At 39.9% G+C, this 21,965-nt stretch overlaps 1 long non-coding RNA gene across 1 annotated transcript in view; it reads left to right on the forward strand.

The window, feature by feature from the left end:
* LOC123277574 (uncharacterized) overlaps positions 1-21,965 on the forward strand; it is a 58,172-nt gene that overhangs the window by 16,143 nt on the left and 20,064 nt on the right. Inside the window, exon 3 of the long non-coding RNA XR_011494833.1 lies at positions 15,968-16,116. This is a non-coding gene — a long non-coding RNA (uncharacterized lncRNA). The remainder of the gene's footprint in view (positions 1-15,967; positions 16,117-21,965) is intronic.

Raw genomic sequence — 21,965 nt, forward strand, 5'->3', positions numbered from 1 at the left:
CACCACTACATCACCATTTTAATGTTACAAACATCCTGAAAAGGCACAAAGAGTTAGCAAAATAAGATGTCAAGCACTTTCTTAGTACTCAAACACGTTAAGTTGAAAAAATAAGAATTAATGAAATTTGGGTGGTGGTGGGAATTCTAAAATGTTTTCAATAGAGGCAGTGGATTATTAGCCTAACTGGAAATTCAGTTACCATGAAGGCTATGGTGCTGAATATAAATAATAGGCTTATCTCAAGACTCCATTCATGGATCTGATTCTACTTCAGACAAGGGCACAGATGATGCTGCCTCAGTTTTAACATTTGTGGAAAGTAAATAATATTGTGAGAGATTAAGAAAACAATGACACAGACTTAGTTATATTGTAAATATCACAAATATTCTCATTTAATGGGATAACATATATTGTCCTTAAGAATAGCATTTTGACATATTGGTAGCATACTGACACACAATAGGCAATTGAATGTTTTCTAAAAAATATTAATTAAATAAGCATGTGATTGTTTTTATGTAATGGAGAAAACTTATTCAGATTCTTTCATTGTTCAGCAGTTGTTGGTCATATTTAGCACAGAAATTGGTATTTCAGATTGGTTCCAGTGGAAGTAACCGTCCAGTATTGGAGGTCCAGCCATGCATTGGTTTTGCATTAGTTACGCATTAATGAGGGATTGTTTGGCAGTGGTGTCAATTCTGGACCCTCAAATCATTTATATAGAGTCACTCTATCCATTGCTGAGTTAAAAATGCTACAGTTGGATTTGCAACAGAGAGGGAAAGAGAGACATTCCCTCTCTTTTTATGACAGAAATGAGGGAGCTGCAGGGATGGGATTTGCATCTCGGTAGCAGCCAAAGCCTTCCCAAGCGCTGGTCTCGGGAGTGGCTGCTGGGAGGACTAGTCATCATCCCCACTTGGGAAGTGGTGGGGGTGGTGGCCCGGAGTCCCTCAGCTTGGCCCACGTCCCAGGAGGAGGGAGGATACTGGAAGTGGAACGAGTGTGATGGGTGAGAATGAGGCAAACTGGCGTCCTGTAACTGTGGTTGTCAGCTCCTAAATGGTTGGATTCTTCTCAAGTGTCACCAAAGGAGAACCAAACGGCAAGGTCTATAAAGAACGACAGACACAATAAGAGGCTGGGAAATAAGACTTGGTCAAAAAGTTTAGGGAATTGAGATGATTTGTTCTAAAGAAGGAAAACCAAGCAAGATATATTAGGGGCTACTTATGACTCAGTAGGAAGAAATAATTCTACAGTTGACAGAGCACTTACGCAATGAGCCGGGCTTTCACATACTTGATCACCATGTTTTCTTAATAGTAGCCCTGTGAAGAATCATCTTACGCATGAAGAAGCTGAGGTCTCAAAATGTAAGCAACTTACTCAAGTCACAGAGCTAATATGGAAGGAACTGGGATTCTCTTCCACGTCAGTCTGACTGCCACAGTCTTCCTGTACATGGCAGTGACTGCTCTATAAAGTATCCTACTCACAGATGGATTTGGTTATAATCCCAGAAGAGCAAGAGAGTGGTCTATATAAACATCGAATGCCTCTAGTTGCCTTGTGTCTGCTAATGGCAATACCAATTGCAACTCTCTTCATCCCGTCCTACCCAATACAGATGTCACAATTGTTGACAGGCTATAGAAGGACTTTCAACTCAAATCTCTGAGTGACTCCAGGACATAATGTGGTTTTTACACACACACACACACAAACACACGCATATCCCCCTCCCTCAAAGCTTTTGGGTTGAGGTAATATACTTCAGTAAAACAGTTAGCACTTTCCGGTAAAGTGGCATAGGACTCGGACTTGGCTAGTGCTGCCTGGAGAGTTACAGAAGAAAAGAAAAGAAAATAGTCCCACAGTAAAGATGCTTCAGGAAGAGACCAATAATGGTCACTCCATAACAGTCCCCCTCACTACCTTTTGGGGCCATAGTGGCATCATTACAGAATGATGTTAGCTTATTTCTGACATGTATAAAACCAGAGAAATGCAGAGAGGGAACTTGGATGGCCTGGTCTAGTTCCTACATCGTTCATGAGGAATCTGCCACCAAACAATCTTGTTTCAGACAAAACCAGGATTAGACTCTGTATTTCCTTGCTACTCCAGGATGCTCCCATTAGGCTCCCACACAGCACTAGTGCTTCCCAGGTCCTACAACATGTCAAGACGCACTCCCATTTATTCTTATTTATTTAATTTCTTCCTATGCTCCAGCCCCACCCCACTCTGTGCTGTTTCCTGAACACTCCATGCATGCTCACACCTCTGGACTTTTGCTCGTGTACTTTCCTGGATCTGGAATTTCCCTACCGCTTAAACTGGCAAACTCCTATTCATCCTTCAAATTCCAGAAAAATAGTCATCTCTGTGAAAACATCCAAACCTTATGCTTAGTGGCAATTAATGCGTAAATGCAGTGTGGCATTTATCAAAGTGTACTACAATTCCCTATTTCAAAGAAGTCCACACCTTTATTACATAATCTGATACAAGTGCCTGTGCCACTTTCTCCTCTCTGTGTTCTCTTCCTATCTCTGTCGTTTGACATAAGGGGTACTTTCTCTTAGGAAGTATTTATGATTCTGGAACTCTAAGAGGGGTCATGTAGGGTCCGGAAGATGCAGAATGGGAGGCTAATCTCTTGGGATTTTCTCTGGGTTTAAGACAGAGAGAAGTAATGGGGACCTTGGCTTTCCATCTAGATTATACTCCCCAGGTTACCAGACTTGTAAGAAAGGCAGCAGTTGAGTGTAGAAAGCATTTCCAGAAATGAATCCCACATTTGTTTGAACTGTCCTGAGAGTTGAACTAGAGCTTTCATGAGAGCGAAAAAACTTCAACCCCTGCCTCACAATTGCACTTCATTCATATTTTCTATGTTGGCTCAAACGGAAGAAAACTCTCTGAAAGTATGTAAATTTAAGTTCTTCATCCAGACTTGGTCTTACGTTTAACTTGCTTATGCAAACCCCAAAAGCCCCTCTTCCCCTCCCCATTAGATTCTTGACGTGAAGTCCCTAGGGTCCCTATTATGTGAGAAGGGTTTAGGCTGTTATGAGTCATTGTCCCCATGGCCCTGATTTGTTTCTTCAACTGAGTAGTTAGCTAGCCAGCATGATGATGAATGTGAATGATGAAAGTGAAATTCAGATGCTAGGGGAATAGATTTGAAAATATCTGAAAGCTCGGGCCTTATGTGGGGAAGGAAGACACCATGGAAAAAGGTTCTGAGAAACTCTAATGAGAAAATTCTGCAGTGTACATGAGTGATAGAAAGGTATTAGGAGTCTGGAGGTGACTAGGAAGGAGGTGAGCCAAGAAATGTAAAAACTGAAAATTGAGAAAGTACCTAGATCAACTTTGCTTCTCCAATTTTCTCCAGGTGTGGCCTTGCTCACCACAAGTCTATGCCACGTTTAGCTGCAAGAGAGGCTGAGAAATATAGTCTTTAACTGAGTAACCACATGCCCAGCTAAGACTCAAAGAGAAAGTGGATATTGCAGGTCAACATTTAGTACCTGCTGCAAATAGAGAGGTGGCTCTCTCATGAAGGAAACTAGCCAACCAGCTAGAACCTCACAGATAGAGGAGCCTCACAAGACCATGGATGAGAATGGCTCCACTCTTACATGTGGATATGTTCCTACATCATTCAGATACATGCTGTTTGCATAAACCATGTCATAGGGCATGTACTAAGATATTTTCAGCTTTCATTAGAAGAAGAGGACGTTTCATCAGCAAAATACATTGAACTGGCCATTGCCAAATATCTATTTAGAATTAAAAAAAGCTATTATAGCCACTTGAAATGCACATAACTTCATTGCAAAGAGAGTTACTACAACCTGTATTCTTGTCTCTTCTTCTTTTTTTTTTTTTAAACTCAGGAAGGGATATTTATTGTCATTGTGTAAACACGATCATTTGGCCTTTCCTGGATTCGATTACTTGTGCCATTGTCATTGTTAGCATCCTGTTCTAGACCTTTTTTTTGTTTTATTGAGGTAACATTGGTTTATAATGTTCTATAAATTTCAGGTGTACATCAATATATTTTGATTTTTGTGTAGATTACATCATGTTCACCATCCAGAGACTAATTACAATCCATCACCATACACAGGTGCCTAATCACCCCTTTCTCCCTTCTCCTCCCCCCTTCCCCTCTGGTAACCACCAATCCAATCTCTGTCTCTATGTGATTGTTTCTGTTGTTTTTATCTGCTATTTATGAGTGAGATCATAGGGTATTTGACTTTCTCCCTCTTATTTCACTTAGCATAATACCCTCAAGGTCCATCCATGTTTTCATCATTTCGTCCCTTGATGGGCATCTAGGTACAACCTGTATCCTTGTCAAGGAACATGACTGACTAACTCCTGGACTCACTGGACCACAAGTAATTTCTACCAATCAGATCTCAGTGACACATCAGAGTTGTTGGTTTACTTCATCTCTCAGAACAAAACCATAATAATAGATGATGTAGGATTTTATATAAGCAACAAACTATTCACTGATACAATGAATTAGCCAGTTGTCAATTATCAAAATACGTATGACTTTTACAAAATTATCTCCCAGTGGGGAAACAAGACCAGAACATTTGACTCTATTTACATAAAAACACAAATTTAGATGACTTTGGGCAAACACGATGTGGCTACTTGTATAACCTTCTCCTAGGGCTTTGCCAGCCTCAGAGTGGCTTCTATTTGGCTAGTACTATTTAGCTGTTGACTTGAATTTGAAACTGTATGGATGCCACAGGAGCATTAAGTTTCCTATCATGGCATACTAAGGCCCCACGACATAATCAACAGTTCACATTTATTGAACTCCTACTATTCCAAGCACTTTATACATATCATTTTATGAAATCCTTACAATAGCCCCATGAGTTATATATCATTAACTGATTTTACAGGTGAGGAAATTCACCCACAGAGCAGTTAGATAATTTTCCCTGAATCATTCAGCTAAAAGGTCACAGAGTCTGACTTTGGAGGCCACACACCTGACTACCACACAACATTGCCTCTTAAACATCAAATGTCCTCTGCTTACCCCTTTTACCTCATTTCTTGCCACTTCTAATTCTGCAAAGTAAGGTCCAGCTATACTGAGCCACTTGCATTCCCTGACACTTGTCCAATTCCCCTTGCTTCCTCTTCCTGAAATGCTCTTCTTCCAGCCTCTTTACCTGGATAACTCCCACTTAGCCTTCAGATCTTTGCTCAGACAGTGTCTCCTACTAGCAACAATTCTGCCTTGCCATCACCTACCCCCAAATAGCGTACAGCCCAGGATGGGTCTGCCTTTTACGCACCCCATTGCCCCTCTGCGTCCCCTGTCTGAATCCCTATCCTGCATGTGAATTTGCTCCTTTACTTATCTGTATACTCCCTGTGACAGAGAGATGCTTACACAGCAATGTACACAGGGATGGAGCAGGAGACCTAATGCTTAAAAGCGGCATCTCCCATGCTTCAGGAGATACTTTCTATTTTCTAAAAAGGTTCCCACTTAAAGAATGTAAGTTTCACAAAAGCGGGGATGTTTGTCAGTTTTATTCACTGATATACCTCTAGAGCCTAGAACAGGGCCTGGCACCTTGGAAAAACTCAATCAATATTTGTTGAATAACACAACAAAACAAAATTCATCTATATTTGTTAACGATGCCATTTAGTTGGAAAAAATGTTACATTTAAGAGCATTTTTACAGTACTGTTTCTCCAAAGTTTCCCAAAACCCATCCTCTTATTGGATATAGATTTGAATGTTAATTATTGATTCTATTTTTTGCTGTGGTTTACAAAGATGCATGTATGTAGGCAGATTTTGTGAAATGCATATTATTCTACATGTTTGAAGAACTTCCCAGAGTACATTCTAGGTTATTTATAATGTTTGTTCAAAATAATACATGCAGACAGGGAAAAGTAGGGCAATTAAAAAACACCCATGATTATCTCACCAGAGTGACAACCACTTTTTACATTTTGGTATCCATCAAGTCCTCACATTATTTTCATTTTCTCTCTCAATCTGTACACATACATGATATATGTGTGGGAAATATACCAAGTATGTATGTACAGATTGAGAGAGAAAATACATATTTACATATATGTACATACACATATATTTGAATATATATACACACATATGGTTTTATAAATGTATTATGCATACTTGTAAATTCCCTTAACAATTTATTATGAACATACTTCTCTGCCAGTAAACATTTTTCCACATTGCCGTTTAACCTCCTCTATGGATTTGTCCTCTACTAGACAGTAGGCAACTTGATATGTCTGGTTCAATGGTTTATTCCAAGTGAGGGAAAACAGAGTAGCCCTCAACAAGTATCTGTTGAATGGATGAGTGTTGTATTTAAATCTCTAAGCATATCCTTGATGATTTACACTGGATACATTTTTTCAAGCCCGATGCCTCAGTGAGGGATGGTTCACCTCGGAGTGGTGGACAGCTGCCTGAACCACCTCAGCCACAGAAAGAGGAGACTGCTAACAAGGCAACACGAGCCAGGAATAGCTGGACCTCCTGAGGGGTGGGAAGGAGAAGGCCCCAGCTCTGGAACTCCTGGTATTCTGTGCTTGCTCCTCTGTGTGTCCTGCTTAGTCTGGCCTCTCACTGCAGATCAGTTTTTCTCTGCTCTGTGGACAAGCAGAGCTATGGCAGAACTGGACTCTCAGCTCACGTATTTTTGCTCAAGTAATGAATAGAGTATAGCTAGCATCTCCAAGTCCCATCTCCACCCTCATAGGAGAGAGAATCTGGGTCAGGGGTCCACACTGGGTTCAGTCTGCTTTTACCAGGGAGACAGAACAGGCAGTGACAACTCTGTCAGAGGAAAGGAAAACATCAGAGAAGGAGGATCATGAGCCAGTTATGTTAGAGGCAATTCAATATAATTAACCCCAGGCGTATGTCTTAGAGAGCAGTGGAAATGAATAGAAGGGTAGATGCTACTAGAATTGAGGCATACAACAATATTTCACAAGCATTTCCAGCAATAATGTATCTGATGGCTCTTTGTCTCCAATGGTCCATCCTCTGCAGAACTGTGAAACAGGTCAAGTGGTCATCTGCGATGTGTCAGCTTCAATTTCAGAGTCCTTCTCCCTCTGCTCAGTGAGCCCCCTTCCTCTCTGAGCAGAAGCCCAGACTATTGTCCCCCTCCCCTGGAAGGCTTCCTCCAACTCACACAAAATAATGTTCTATTCCCTCAGCACTCTGTTCTCTCTCTGCAAACGGAATGAACAAGGTCTCTACCAGGTTAGGAACTATGGTGACTTACTTATATATACCTCTTCTCATTCCAGAAAGGCTTAAGGGCAGCTTATGAGGATACCTAAAATAAAGCAAGATAGCTTAAGTAAAAGTAGGGAAGAAAAACAATGGTAGGAACATGAAATGAAGCCAGGGATAAGATTAATTTTAGAAAGATTTCTTTCTACCCATAAAGGCCTGTGAATTTTCTATGAATAGGTTGTTAATTTTGCTCAATGTTGAAGTGACAAGCACTAAGAGAGAATTTAATCAGTTGCCCAATTCATAGTGTTCCAAAGGTAAAAACTGACCAGTTTCTTAGAAGTAATTCTTAGCATTAAAACTAAAATGGAATTACTCTTATGTCCCTATAAAGATGACACAGTTTAATATCATTAAAAAATTGTCCTCCCCAAAATAAGTTTATTCAGGCTTCAGTATAACTGATAATAACATACCCAGAGCTGAAGGAGGGAGCCAGCCAGCTAGACATTTTCCAGGATTGCTAGTTTACAAGGATCATTAAAACGTTGTCTTCGATAAATGGGAAAGCCAGTGCCAGTTGAGTCAGATTTTTATATGACTTCAAACATATCTGGTCAAACATAAATTAAACTTACCAAATGGGAATCTGCTGAAGAAAATTGTGCTTTTGGGTCAAAATCAGGGTGGGGGGGGACCACACTTTATCTCTAATTCAATTTAGTCTTTTGTGGTACATACGAGCAAGTGTTTAGTATAGTTATAGCTGAGACCAGCAGTCTCTCAGGCACTTGAAGCTGAAATTCTGAATCTGAGTAATTCATAGCTTGATGCATTTACTGGGATTTATGTTAGTCACATTTTAAATAATTTAACATGCCTCCTAAGAAGTTGCCTAGTTCAAAAAATTGTGTGTAATAAGTGTATGTTATAAATTCCTTATTTTAAGCATAAAGTCAGTTGTATTCTATTTTCATTATTAGAAACCATTTTTTTCACCATCTCCATTAAGTAATTATTGAAAAAATACTTGAAAAATATTAGTTTGATGGGGTGCTCCCTTACTGTCTTACCTAGAGCTCCCACCTGTCTCAGTCTAGACCTGATATGCCAAGGCTCAGTTGAATAAAGCAGCTCTACAAGAGTGCTGATGACTTAAGGTGCTGCTTCTCCCAGGAGAATCTAAACCAGTAGAAAGAAAAGAGATTCCTACTGTGTGGTTGAGTGCCTCTACATCCATTTACTTACTAGTGCTGAAGTCTAGATAGAATATAACTTGATCGTGGTCAAATGTTACCAACCAAATGAGAACCTACTTTAGAAAATTATTAACAGCTGGCTGGAGCCAAAATAAAAAGAGAGAGGGGGAGAGAGAGCCCAAATAGATAAAAGGGCAATGCAAAGAGAGCCTGGAATGCCAAGAGACATTTCCTATTACTCTGCATTTGGCTATAATTGGGCAGCATTTAATCCCTCAATCTACAAGGAAGAATCAATGAGCATTCATCAGCCCTTTATCCTACAAACTTCACAAACACCTTGTAAGGAAGGATGGTTATCATCTTAGAAAGAGTTCTGTCTTCTTTGCAGAAAGACTAGATGTTACAATTAAAAAGTCAAGGAGGTACAATAAAACTAATCGTCCACAGAGAAACCGGAAGTCCAGAAGACTAGCTTTATGGCCTCAGTAGTAAAATTATGCTGATTGGAAAGTATGAACTATTTCTGAAAGAGGAATAACTTCTCAAAATTTTTAAGGAAATTTAGCCAACTTAAATAAATATATTTTAGAAAAGCGTCTGAGATTAAAATATCTGAATCTTTATCCCTGAAAGAATTTTAGGGCCCCTCAAATCTTTTTAAAAGTGCTACCACTCTCCTGAGAAATGCTACCTGCAATAACATGCCCTATGTTTTCATACGCCAAACACTGAGAAGAAAAATAAAAACATATGTGGCTGGGATTTCTTTTTTTAAGAAAAGAAAACCATATTTAAGGTTTCCTGTCCAGATGCATCAGTGAGACACATCTTGCTTGTCTGCCTCTATAACATCCGGTCATGGTGCACAATTTTATGTGAACTGACAGATTCCTACCACAGGAGAAAGGAACTCAAGCTCCTGAACTGGGAATTAATTTATGCCACAAAGTATATAAAGGTAGTTTAGGATCGCATTTTCCCCCCTATTTAAGTCTTTTAATTTAAGACCATCACAGTTCTTGTTTGGATAACAGGAAGAGATAATTGTGGCACTTTGGGCCCACACTTGAGTCTGTTTTTGGCCCTGTCTCAGTCATTTAAGCAAATAAAGAAAATGTCTCTGTTCTCTTCTTCCCTTTCAAAATTGTTTGAATAGACTAATAAGTGAGACTGTCCATATAGGGTGCTTTGTGTCTAGGCTATGAAGATAAATGTGAGAAACAGTACAGCTCAGTGTTTTAATGCTAGGCTTTGGAATCAGACAGATCTGTGTTGACCTCTGCTTACTGCTGTATGACCTTGGGCAAGCTACTGAACCTCACTAAACTTTGGGTCTCCAACTGTAAAATGGGATGATAATAGTACCTAACTCATAAGATAGTTGGAAAGATTAAATGAGATGAAGCATATGAAGTGCTTAAGTGGTGCTAAGAATGTAGTAAGCATTGACCATATGTTAGTTTAAAAATAAGAAGCTACCACTGGGGGATATTTTTCCCTCTAATGGCAGACTAGATAACTTGGACCAGCCATCCTAGTGATAATAACTAGGATACCTTTAAAAAGTTGCTTGAATACATCAGAGAGCGAACATAGTAGTGAAGAATTATGAGGATAATATCTGGAAGAAATAAAATCAGAAAGCCTGACCTTTGGGGTCCTTCTTCCTCTAGGGGTTTCTTCCAATTCTGGACAGATGGCTGAGAACGCGAGAAGCTGAGCAGAATTGTTGCCAGCCTCATGGAGTTAGGAGAATAAAAATTGAAGTTCAAGGAGTTCCAAAAGGAAAGGCTTTCTGTTAGAAACTAGGAGGAAGGGTCAACTAGAAACAGGTCTTTGTAGTGTTGGAAGCCTACTTTCAAATCATCTCAATTACAAGCTTTTATTGAGGTGAACTAGCATTGCTAGCGTCCCTAGTTGCCTGTAACAGTGTAAATACCCTCTGAGGGAATAAAATAGCATCCTGGACTTCACATTATTTCTATAATTTTGCATATACAATGTCTGGCACCGAAATAAAAAATAACTAGACCTCTCTTCCTTTTCGGATAATTTAGTTCATAATCCATTAGGTAGGGCCTAGCAAAGTAGGTGTTTTTGAAGGTGATGGGGCATAGCTTTAGCATTGACTGATGGAGACTGAGCAGGATGATGAAGGCATCTATGAAGTCAGGGAGAATGATGAAGATGATGGGAGATTGTTTTCATGTAGAAGGAATTTATCCAATAAGTAAACATATTGAAGATGATAGGAACCAGGTTTATTCTGTCAGAAAAAATAATTAAAAATATGCAAAGAAAGAAAACTAGAATAAATCCTCTGGTGCTGGATTAGAAGGGAGGTTTTCAGTGTGAACTTGTGTTTTCCAATATATGCAGATTGATACAGAAATAAATATAGTTATAAATGTGAATGGACACACACACACACACACATTCCCCAGTTCTTTACAGTGAGAAGGCCTAGGAACAAGACACCACAATGATATTGAGTACACCTAGCACCCAGGTCTTGTTTTCTTTTTTTGATGTTTGTTTGTTTGTTTTTTTAAGGAAGATTAGCCCTGAGCAAACTGCTGCCAATCCTCCTCTTTTCGCTGAAGAAGACTGACCCTGAGCTAACATCCATGCCCATCTTCCTCTACTTTATGTGTGGGACGCCTGCCACAGCATGGCTTGCCAAGCGGTGCCATGTCTGCACCCGGGATCCGAACTGGCAAACCCCGGGCTGCCAAAGCGGAATGTGTGCACTGAACCGCTGTGCCACCGGGCTGGCCCCCAGGTCTTGTTTTCTAAATTCCATTTTCCACTAAAAGGAACCAGAGATCCTTGGAAAAATGGTTAATTCCAGGCTTATTCAGAGAAAGTATAAGCTGAGCCTGGAATATCTTCTTGAGCCACAAAGTAAAGAAGTGCTCAAATAATGAAAGGACATGTCAAAAAACACAGAAAGTGTACTAGTTTTCTATTGCTATGTGAGAAATTACCACAAACTTAGAAGCTTAAAACAATACATATTTATTATCTCATAGTTTCTGTGGGATATTGTCCAGGGACTATTTATCTGTGTTCTCTGCTCAAGGTCTTACAAGGCTGCAGTCGAGGTGTCATCTGGCCTATGTTCTCATCTGGAAGTTTGACTGGGGAAAGATCCACTCCCAAGTTTCCATGGGTTGTTGGTAGAATTCATTTCTTTGCAGCTGCTGGACTGAAGCTTCAGTTTCTAGCTTGTCACCAACATTAGCTCCTAGAGGCGTCCTGTTGTTCCTTGATATGTGAACCACTTACATCAAGATAACTTACTTCTTCAAGACAGATGGAGCATGAGAACCATCTACTGGGAGGCCAACATAAACTTGCCACCAAAACCTGACGGCGACATTACAAGAAAGAAAACTTACAGACCAATCTCACTCATGTCTTAGAGATAAAAATCCTAAACGAAGTGCTAGGTATACAGAATCCAAGAGTCTATGAAAAGGATAATACATCATGACCAAATTATATTTATAGAATTATAAGATTTATTTAACATTCACCATATTACTGATGTCATTCACCATATTAATAGAATAAAAGGCTAAAAACCCTCCGCATGATTATCTCTGTAATGTGTAGAAAATCTCTTGATAATATCTAACATCCATTCATGATAAATACTCCTAGAAATTGAAAGAAACTGTCTTAATTTGGTAAAAGGCTATCTGCAAAGGAACCTGTTGCAAACATCACAATTAATGGTGAAATGTTGAAATTGTTTTCTCTGAGATTGCAAAGAAGGCAAGTATACTCTCCACTACTACTGAACATAAGGTATTCCTAACCAGTTCAACAAAGTAGGAAAACCAAATAAAAAATATACAATTGAAAAGGAAGAAACAAAACTCATTGTTCTTAAGACAATATGATTGTTTATATAGAAGGTAAAAAAAAATTATAGATAAATTATTACAAATAATAAGTGAGCTTAGCAAGGTCATCGGATACAAAGTAAATTTTTAATTGATTTGGGGCCAGCCCTGTGGTCAAGTGGTTAAGTTCACATGCTCTGCTTCAGTGGACCAGAGTTTCACCAGTTCAGATCCTGGGTCCGGACCTAGCACCACTCATCAGGCCATGCTGAGGTGGCATCCCACATAGCACGACTAGAAGGACCTGCAACTAGAATATACAGCTATGTGCTGGGGGGCTTTAGGGAAAAGAAGAAGAGGAAGAAGGGGATGGGGAGGAGGAGGGGAAGGAGAAGGAGGGGAAGGGGAAGGAGAAGAAGAGAAGAAGAGAAGATTGGCAACAGATGTTAGCTCAGGTGCCAATCTTTAAAAGAAAACTTAATTGACTTTTGTATTCTGGCAACCAACGAAAAATGGAAATTTAAAAATTTCTATGCACAATAGCAAAGACAAAAAATTGATATCACCACTTTAGAAGACTTTTAAACATTATCTGCTAATGTTGAGTATAGGTATACACCATGACCTTGCAATTCCACTCCTAGATATATACAAAACAGAATGCATGCACATGTCTACCATGAAACGTTTACGGATGGCCATTAGCAGCACTCTTCATAGTAGCCAAAAATTAGAAACAATCCAAATGTCCATCATTAGTAGAAAGAATAAAAAAATTTGCTGTATTCATACAGTGGAATATGACATAGCAATGAAAATGAAAAAAATGCAGCTACATGAAACAGCATGGATGAATCTTATATCCATAATATTGAGTGAAAAACCCTGTCACAAAATAGCATAGACTCTGTGTTTCCACTTACGTAAAGTTTCAAACCTGGAAAAACTAAACCATAGTGCTAGTATTTAGGATAGTGGTTACCTTAGAGGAGGAAAGAGGGGGTGGTGATTGGGAGAGAGCACAAGATGGGTTTCCGGGAAGATGATGATATTCTATCTCTTGAACAGAATGTTAATTACATGGTTTTTAATTTTGTGATGATTCTTTGAGCTCTACATTTATATTTTCCTCACTATCATATGTAAATTATACTTTAATTAAAAACAAAAACACTAGCAACAGAGGTAGATTCTCCCAAAGTCTAATTCTAAGTAACTTATAAAATTATGCCATAAGGACCTAGAACGTACTCTACAGTTTCTAGACATTTTCTTCATTCGTGTCAAGGGATGGACTGAGCCTCAGATAGAACCTAGTTAATTAATATTAATACTGCTTCACCACCACTATCTAACCTTTATATTTTTGGATGTGCTGAATTTCTTCCTAACTAGTACTGCCTAATTCTTCATAAGCAAAGCATAAAAGATAGAGACTTAGAGAAATCTGAAAATGACCCATCCAGACACAGATTTCCTGGAGTGAGGCAAGGAAAATGGAGCAGTGAAACTTGAGTTTTATTATCATATTGATCGCTTCCTTCCTGTTTGACTTTGGGGAATAACACGTCTTGGAGCTAAGAATAATATTTATCTACTTCAGAGTGGAGTAGTATGTGCTAACTCTTGAAAGAATGTAATATTTTTAAGGAAAGATGATAAAGATGCTTACAACCCAAATCTCTGTATATGTTTTGTCCACATTCACTATCAAATGAAAAACTTTCTGAAATTCTCTCTTTCAATTATTGTTTTTCCTTTCTTCAAAGTGAACCCATGGGATGATGCCAAACATCCACATGCTACAATGTCCCACATTTCTTTTTTAGGCATTTTATTTTCCCCAAACCTGCTTCCTTTGTTGTAATCAGTCAGATCTCCCAGGTGACACCAATGGTTCAGGTCAATGAAAGTTTCAGTTATGTAAGATGAATAAATTGTCGAGATCTGCTGTATAACATTGTGCTTATAGTTAACAATATTGTATTGTGCACTTAAAAATTTGTTAACGGGGTAGATCTCATGTTAAGTGTTCTTGCCAAAAAGAAAAAATTATTTAATATAATAAAACCACATATTGACCATTTACTGTATTCCAGAAATCTTGCTTCAACCTCTATGGGACGGCCTGTGTCCTATTCATAGGCCCAGATATTAGACTTTCTTCCATAGGAATTTCCTGATGACTACAATGCCAAAGCTTATTTTGGGATTTTGCTTCACTTTATGGTGAACTCTAGAGTGAATGTTTTCACTCAAGTTTCAAACAAATTGGAACAATGTTGTATTCTATATGTATGCATTTTGACTTTCATCTCTCACAAAGGGGGCTGGAAGAGCAGGGTCAATAGGAAACATGAGAAACAAAAGTGGAAAGAGCATGACTTTTGTATAGTTTAGTCAGTAAAATGTAATTGAAGCCAAACTAATGAATACATCAAGTTATACAAACGAGGCATCCGTCATTGCGCCATAGTGTACGTATAATAAGGCACAAAAGAAATAGCTTCCTAATTTACTGGATTAGGGATAATCGGACTGGATGCCTCTTCACAAAAGTAATCTCCTTGTATGGCATGAAAGTACTTCTGGAAGTTTCTAGATTCTGTAAGTAATAGAAGTGAAAAGGAAACAGGAAAACAGGATATGCTTGATTCCTTCAGAAAACATTTTAGCATAATTGAGTGTATAGCTTTGCAAGCACTGAATAATGTACATCAGTGATTGGACTATTTTTATAATCTGATTAAGGCTATGAATTTCTACAAATGATTATGAAACATCCTTGCTAATATCCAGATATGACACAGCAAGTACAAGTGGTCAAATTAAAGTTTTGAATATAAAGCCACGTGAGGCTAAATGTCCCCAACAACACAGAGTCAGTAGTAAAACCCCACCACAGCCTGCTACAAGCCTGATGGCAGAAATGGCTTTTCCATTTCATTTCCTGATCTCACAATGCTGAGTTATATAACATGTTTAAAATGAATGACTTTGTCTTCTTGATGAGTTTCCCAGCCTTCAGTTTTAAAGAGGAAATGGAAAAGACTGTGGTTCCCGCATAAAAAAGTTTACATGTGTAAGCTTCTCACATGCCTCATCTTTATTTAATCCAAAATAAACTTTGACCCTCTGATATGTAGGTGGCCCCTTGGGGAAAGACTGCTGGACCAAACCAGAACATAACTGTGGCATGTAAGTGAATGCCCTTGGTCAGCCCCTTTCAAAACCACAGTATCCCTACCCCTTCTGCACAGGGCAGGTCAAAAACACTTATCAGAAGAATCAAAACCCTTCCACTTTGTTTGGATCCCTTAATGGGGAAAAACTATGCAAAATAACTTATCCAGACTCTATTCATAAACAATTTGTAACTGCTTTTTAAAAGGCCTGCAGTGTTTTGACATTTCAGTTACACAGTCCAAAATAATTTCAGAGGGCAATGAATTTGAACGCCTTTCCATCTAGCTTTGTCTAACTTTAGCTTCCTTTAGGGTATATGCATGGGCTTATTAAGCTGTGGGTTCCACGGAAGTCCAAGAGTTATGTTCCATGTCAATCACTGATCCTACCATTTAACATCTGTGTTTTAGGCAGTGAGTCACTCGCAGCGCATGTCCTGGGAGATCTTGGACCAGACTGAATTTGAACTCCTGGCCCAGCTCCTGACACTGTCATCAAGTCGCAGTTCCCAGCTCTGCCAGTTTGCAGCCTCTACCTCAGCATCCAAATCTGTAGAAAGGTACCCATTTTCTTCCACAGAGAAAACATCCAAACGTGTCATTGTGCTGAGACATCATTAGAGATGATAGTGTCTTTAAAGGAAATTAGCCGATCAATCAAGCAAAGCTATTGCTAATTTTCTTTTTCTTTCCTCACCTCCACCCTCCTCTTCTTTCCTAAATTCCTCAAAAGCAATACCTTTCCAAAGCAAAAAGGGCCAAGGACAGGGCCTGGTCGAGAAACTCCAGGCTTGACTTTAGTGTTCTCCAGAAGGCTCGGGGGACCTCCAAAGTAGCCAGAGTGGCTTGAGATTTTACTTTGTTTTATAATTGCAATTATAACGAAGATAGTAATAATTACACCTACTATTTGTTGAAATGGGTACTAATATCATTCCTACTTCACAAGTAAAGAAATAGAAGTTTAGTAAATTCATCCACTTGAGCAAAGTGGATTCTTAACCATAAAGTTATATCATCTTATATTTTCTTTTTTCTTCTTTACTTTTATTTCTTGCCTTGTTCTAAACAGAGGGTTTGAGGTAGAGATGTTATTTCAGTATACCAGTAGCAAGATATTGATTAAAGTAGTATTTTCCCCTGTCTACCCATCATAAACACTTATGAGAATATTATTAATAGCTTTAGATTATCATTACCAGATTATTGGGTCGAATAAGTTGTAGCAAGGAAAACAGAGGAGAAATGGTCAGAACCGTAGCTCTAGTCCTAGCTCTGTCACTTCTTTCCTCGTTGCCTGACCTTGGGAGAACCATGTGACCGATCTGAGCCTTAATTTTGTTATCTGTAAGATGGATGATCACATCTGTCCTGACCGCATTATGGATAATTGGAATATGTTATACACTCCAAAGTGCTACACAGGTGTCAGTAGACTTATCACTATGTGTACAGTTCTAGATGCTGGGAAATCCCAGGAGGTCTTGCTCCCACCTTGAAAGGGTCAGCAGTTCCTTGTGGAGGACTGAACATGGCGCATATTCTAAGTTACATATGCTGAAGATTCAGCTCATCAGACAGTGTGAGCGTGGCATGGGAGTGTGGTTTCCCATGGTTGAATTGGCATTTTCTCAACTCACTGTCTGGGGGGTAGTGAGCCCTAGGATAGGAATGATGCTTTGTTTAACTGTATCCCCAGCACCTGGCACAGTGCAGTAGGTGTTCAGTAGGCATTACTTAAATTAAACACACTAGACAAATGAAATCTGATCATAGATCCAGAGGTGAAAATTAACTTTCTTCCCAAACTCGTGAGTGAGGAGCCTGCTCATTCACTCCCACAGAAATATTAAACTTGGCAAATTAGCAGAGTTTTGAAGATTTGGGATTTTATTCCTGACCACTCTGTTGCTTTCTCTCTAATTTGGGCCAGCTCCATGCCAGAACAAGTCTGATACTTTAGCTTAAGCAAATATCAAAAATAAAGAAAGCAACTGTGACAACACAGTTTCTAATGAGTGTAACAGCAAGGCAGAAAAGAAAGCAGAGTAGCTTTAAGCTGTACAAGAAGAAGAAAGAGTGATTGTGAGAAATCCTGGGAAACTGTCAAACCCATGGCTTCTGTGAGAGCCAGAATTCTCCTTGCGAAAATAATGACAAGTGACACCCGAGCTGCCTTTTTACAGCTTTCTATACAAGAGGCATTTGTGCCTCTGAGCACAAGGGCTGAAACACAGGCCAGGCAGTGCAAGAGGAGGCAGGCTAGGAAGTCATGGATGGCCAACATGGAGGCGGAGTCCAGAGGCAAGAGGGCTGTGTGGCGCAGTTTACTGTAATGCTTCAAGGTGGGATTGTCTCAGTTCACAGTCTCCTGTGAAGGGGTTCATCTCTACCCCATACAGGCACTCTGGGGTTTGAAAACTTCACTCCATCCCCTAAGTACCCTGTGAATGGTCCAGGAAGCCTTTCAGATGAAGTGATCATGGAACAGTCCTTTGGAACTCCAGGACCAAACCAGCCTTTATCTAGATCATGTTCCCCTTCCAAACTGAGCTTGGGTTGGTCATTGGGTGTGGTGAGGTGGGAAGGGGTGGGGGAAAGGAGAGGTGGAAGGACTGACTGGTCATGTCTGATAAATCATTTATGTCATGTTTGACATTTGGTTAGACTCCAGAAAATCCTACGCAGGATAGAGAGTTTAACAGACTCCGAATGTCACTATGTTCTCTCTTCCAAGGACATGCCCCATATTCAACAGCTCTGAGACACAGGAAAACTAGAAACAAAACGCAGGCAAGCAGAGAGAAAGCAAACACCTATTCTCTCCCTGGAATATAATGATTCTACAGCATTTTTAACCTACGGATAGCTCTCTATGTAGCACACCTTATATGCGCGCTACACGTATGAAGGAAATCTATACTCATATTTAGAGTCAAAGCTATCACTCAGCTTAAAATTATTTCAATAAATTCATTTAGTCAATGAACAAATATCAACAAGAGGATGATTTATACTTTCTTACTCATAGAGGGCCTAAAACACCTTCTCTTCCAACCTCTTCCAACCTATGAGATAGATTCTATTGTCCTCCCCCACTTTAAAGACGAAGGAACTGAGACTTAGTGAGCCTAAGGAATGTGACTAGAGAATCAGAATTAGGAACTGTGGGCTTCAAGAGCACACTCTCCTAACAACTCTACAGCACGGCTGTTGAAGCCTGAGAAACTTGACTTACACGTTTTACAAATGTGGAAACTGAGACTCAGGAGTTGTCCAAGTTGAAAACCAGAATTCAAGGTACCGAGGTTCAAACGTATGTCTTTCTGATTCCTGAACTGATGCTCTTTCTACTGCATCATGCTGAATTACCAAGCTTCAGGGTAGAAATAAGGAGAGTTTTAACTTCTAAAGCTGCCCTCCAACAGCCAATATAATTTGAGTCGACATATGCAAATTAGGCACTACTGTTATGTAAATATCCTCTTCCGCCACTCCTAACAATTTCTTTCCCAGCTGGCTGTTGCCCTTGAAGAAATCCTGGTTAACAGCAGTGCCATAAATTGGATGTTTGTTTCTCATCCCCTCAAACTTAAAGTATTCACCAATGACTAAGGTGTGTGAGGGAGTTCTGAGGACAAACACTCCTTCCTAAGAAAGGCCTTAGTGGTCTTTTTTTCCAGACAGTCAGAAAAAAAACATCTGGCAGTTTCTTGCCCATCTCTCTTTCTAATAACCTCAGAGCCATAGTCAACTGGCTGGTATGTGAAGTGTGAATGGCTTTTATCACAGGGAGACACGACCTTGGCAAACAAATTGGAAAGGCAGATAAAAAAAGACATACTTTCTCATTTCCACTGTTGGGCTCACTCAGAATAGTAGATTTTCATCCTGAAGCCTGAGTCCTTGGAAGTGGTAGCAGACATTAAGTCTGGGTCAATAACTCCCTATAGATATCAATAGAAGCTTTCTTTCAGTTGAGAAAGCTTTGCTCTATCACCATTGGGTGGTAGTCTCTTTTGTACACCATTACATGGAGAAGAGTCGATTGTGGGGAATAGAGGAGTATGAGTGAGATACAGTTCATGTAGCCACGTGTCTCCATCCCAGTAGAATATTATTAACATAGAACTAGGTTCCATCACAGAGGAGATAGTTTCTTTCCTCTCATCTCTGGCGTGATTACTGTGGTTGCCCACATGAGGGTTCTTATGGGTTGAATTGTGTCCCTCCAGAAAAAATATGTTGAAGTGCTAACTCCCAGTACCTCAGAATGTGACCCTATTTGGAAATAAGGTCATTAGAGATGTAATTAGTTAAGATGAGGCCATACTTGAGAAGGGTGGGCCCCAATCCAATATGACTGGTGTCCTTATAAGAAGATGGTCATGTGAAGACAGAGACACACAGGGAGAATGCCATGTGACAATAAAGGCAGATATTGGAATTAAGCAGCTGCAAACCAAAGAATGCAAAAAATGCCAGCAAACCACCAGAAGCTAGGAAGAGGCTAGAAAGGATTCCCCTACAGGTTTGAGAGGGAACATGGACCTACCCACAACCTGATTTTGGAAATCCTTGCCTCCAGAACTTTGAGACTACAAATTTCTGTTGTTTTAAGCCACTCACTTTATGGTTCTTTGTTATGGTAGCCCTAGGAAACTAATGCAAGTGTTCTGTCAGAGGCAATGGGTTCAGCTCAGTGGTATTGTGTTTTCTTGAGGCTATCGCTCTTGTTTTAATGGCATACACCCCGTATAGACTATAGCCATGATAGAAGTCTTGAAGTGTCAGCATCATAAAAGGAGGAGGGTTATAGGGAGCTGGATCATCCCTGGGCTTCAACCAGAAATCTCCTTTCTCGTTCCTCACTCTCCTCGCCCTCCAAGGACCCCAGAAAAACAGAGTTCCACATGAGATAGTCTCACTATTCATTTTACTAAATCCCTGCATATCACAGTTGAGACTAAAACTGTCAATTCTAGGTTACCTGCCAGGTGTGTTTACTCCTGTTTATAATGTTTAACATTTGAGCTGTTGATAACCAGCTCTACAAGGGGCAAGGCGGTCCCATCCTAGCTTTTAAGATTGTTTTCTATGTGTATGTTAGTGATCACACCAGATATCATGAAAATTTTCAAAGAGGGAGAAGGAGGAGAGATTTATATTGTAGGAATGTGAACAGCCTTAACTGAAATAGTAGGTGCCACCAAGGCATTTCACAGGCCTTACCTGCTACTAGTCACTTTGAGGTTCTGAAGCAACCTGAAAAAACCCTCCAGTTGACAAGAAGCAAGAACCAAAGAAGGGATGTAGAAGTGTATGGGGCTAACGCAAGCTTCAGACATCTGGAGATGGATATGCTTTCCCTCTTTTTCTTAGGTCAATGTTAATGTAAGTTGCAGAACCTACAGTAAGAGAGCAGAATGCTGCCCTGGGCTTCTCTTAATCTTTTTAAACTATAAGATGTTCACAGCAAGTTTTTTTGTGTGTTTTTTGTTTGTTTGTTTGTTTTTCTGAGGAAGATTAGCCCTGAGCTAACATCTGTGCCAGTCTTCCTCCACTTTATATGTGGGTTGCTGCCACAGCATGGCTGACGAGTGGTGTACGTCCATACCTGGGATTGGATCCTGCGAACTCAAGCTGCCACAGTGGAGCGTGCCAAACTTAGCCTCTACAGTCAGGGTCAGCCCCCCATTTTGTTTTGTTCTTACCATTTCAGCTGGCTTTGATTTGAGTTCACACTTTAGCAAGTTCAACTGCTGGGCCAGCTAGTTCCTCTAATCTGCAATATTTCTAACTCTAAATTGCCAACAATGTTTTTTGGAGTTTTCTGACTCTTCTTAGCTGTGAAGGAAAAACCTCAGTCCAGTCTACCTCCTGTGTCTTTCTCCTTTACTTTCACACAAAACACTTCCCTTCTGACACTTCTGGTCACCAAATGCGTGGAGGTTTTTTCCGTATCAAGCAATTCTCCACAATACTTGCTGATGGTGTCCTACAATTTAACTAAATTCTAACACTATCTACCTGGAGAGAGTGTGAGATCCCACAGGTTAAGGGCTCAGTCTCACAAGACTGTTCCCACCCCACTTCAGATGCCAATTGCAAGTAGTAGGTCCCCAGGTTACCCACAACTTCTGTCTGACTTGGCTACACATCAGAGGTTCCCATGACCCCCTCCTTATGTTTTGTTTTGGTTTTGGTTTTTTTTTAAAGATTTTATTTTTCTGGGGCCGGCCCGGTGGTGCAGCGGTTAAGTGCACACATTCTGCTTTGGCGGCCCAGGGTTTGCTGGTTCGGATGCCAGGTGCAGACATGGCACAGCGTGGCAAGCCATGCTGTAGTAGGCACCCCACATATAAAGTAGAGGAAGATGGGCACAGATGTTAGCTCAGGGCCAGTCTTC

The sequence above is a fragment of the Equus asinus genome, chromosome 16, assembly GCF_041296235.1.
Source record: "Equus asinus isolate D_3611 breed Donkey chromosome 16, EquAss-T2T_v2, whole genome shotgun sequence".
NCBI classification, from domain to species: domain Eukaryota; kingdom Metazoa; phylum Chordata; class Mammalia; order Perissodactyla; family Equidae; genus Equus; species Equus asinus.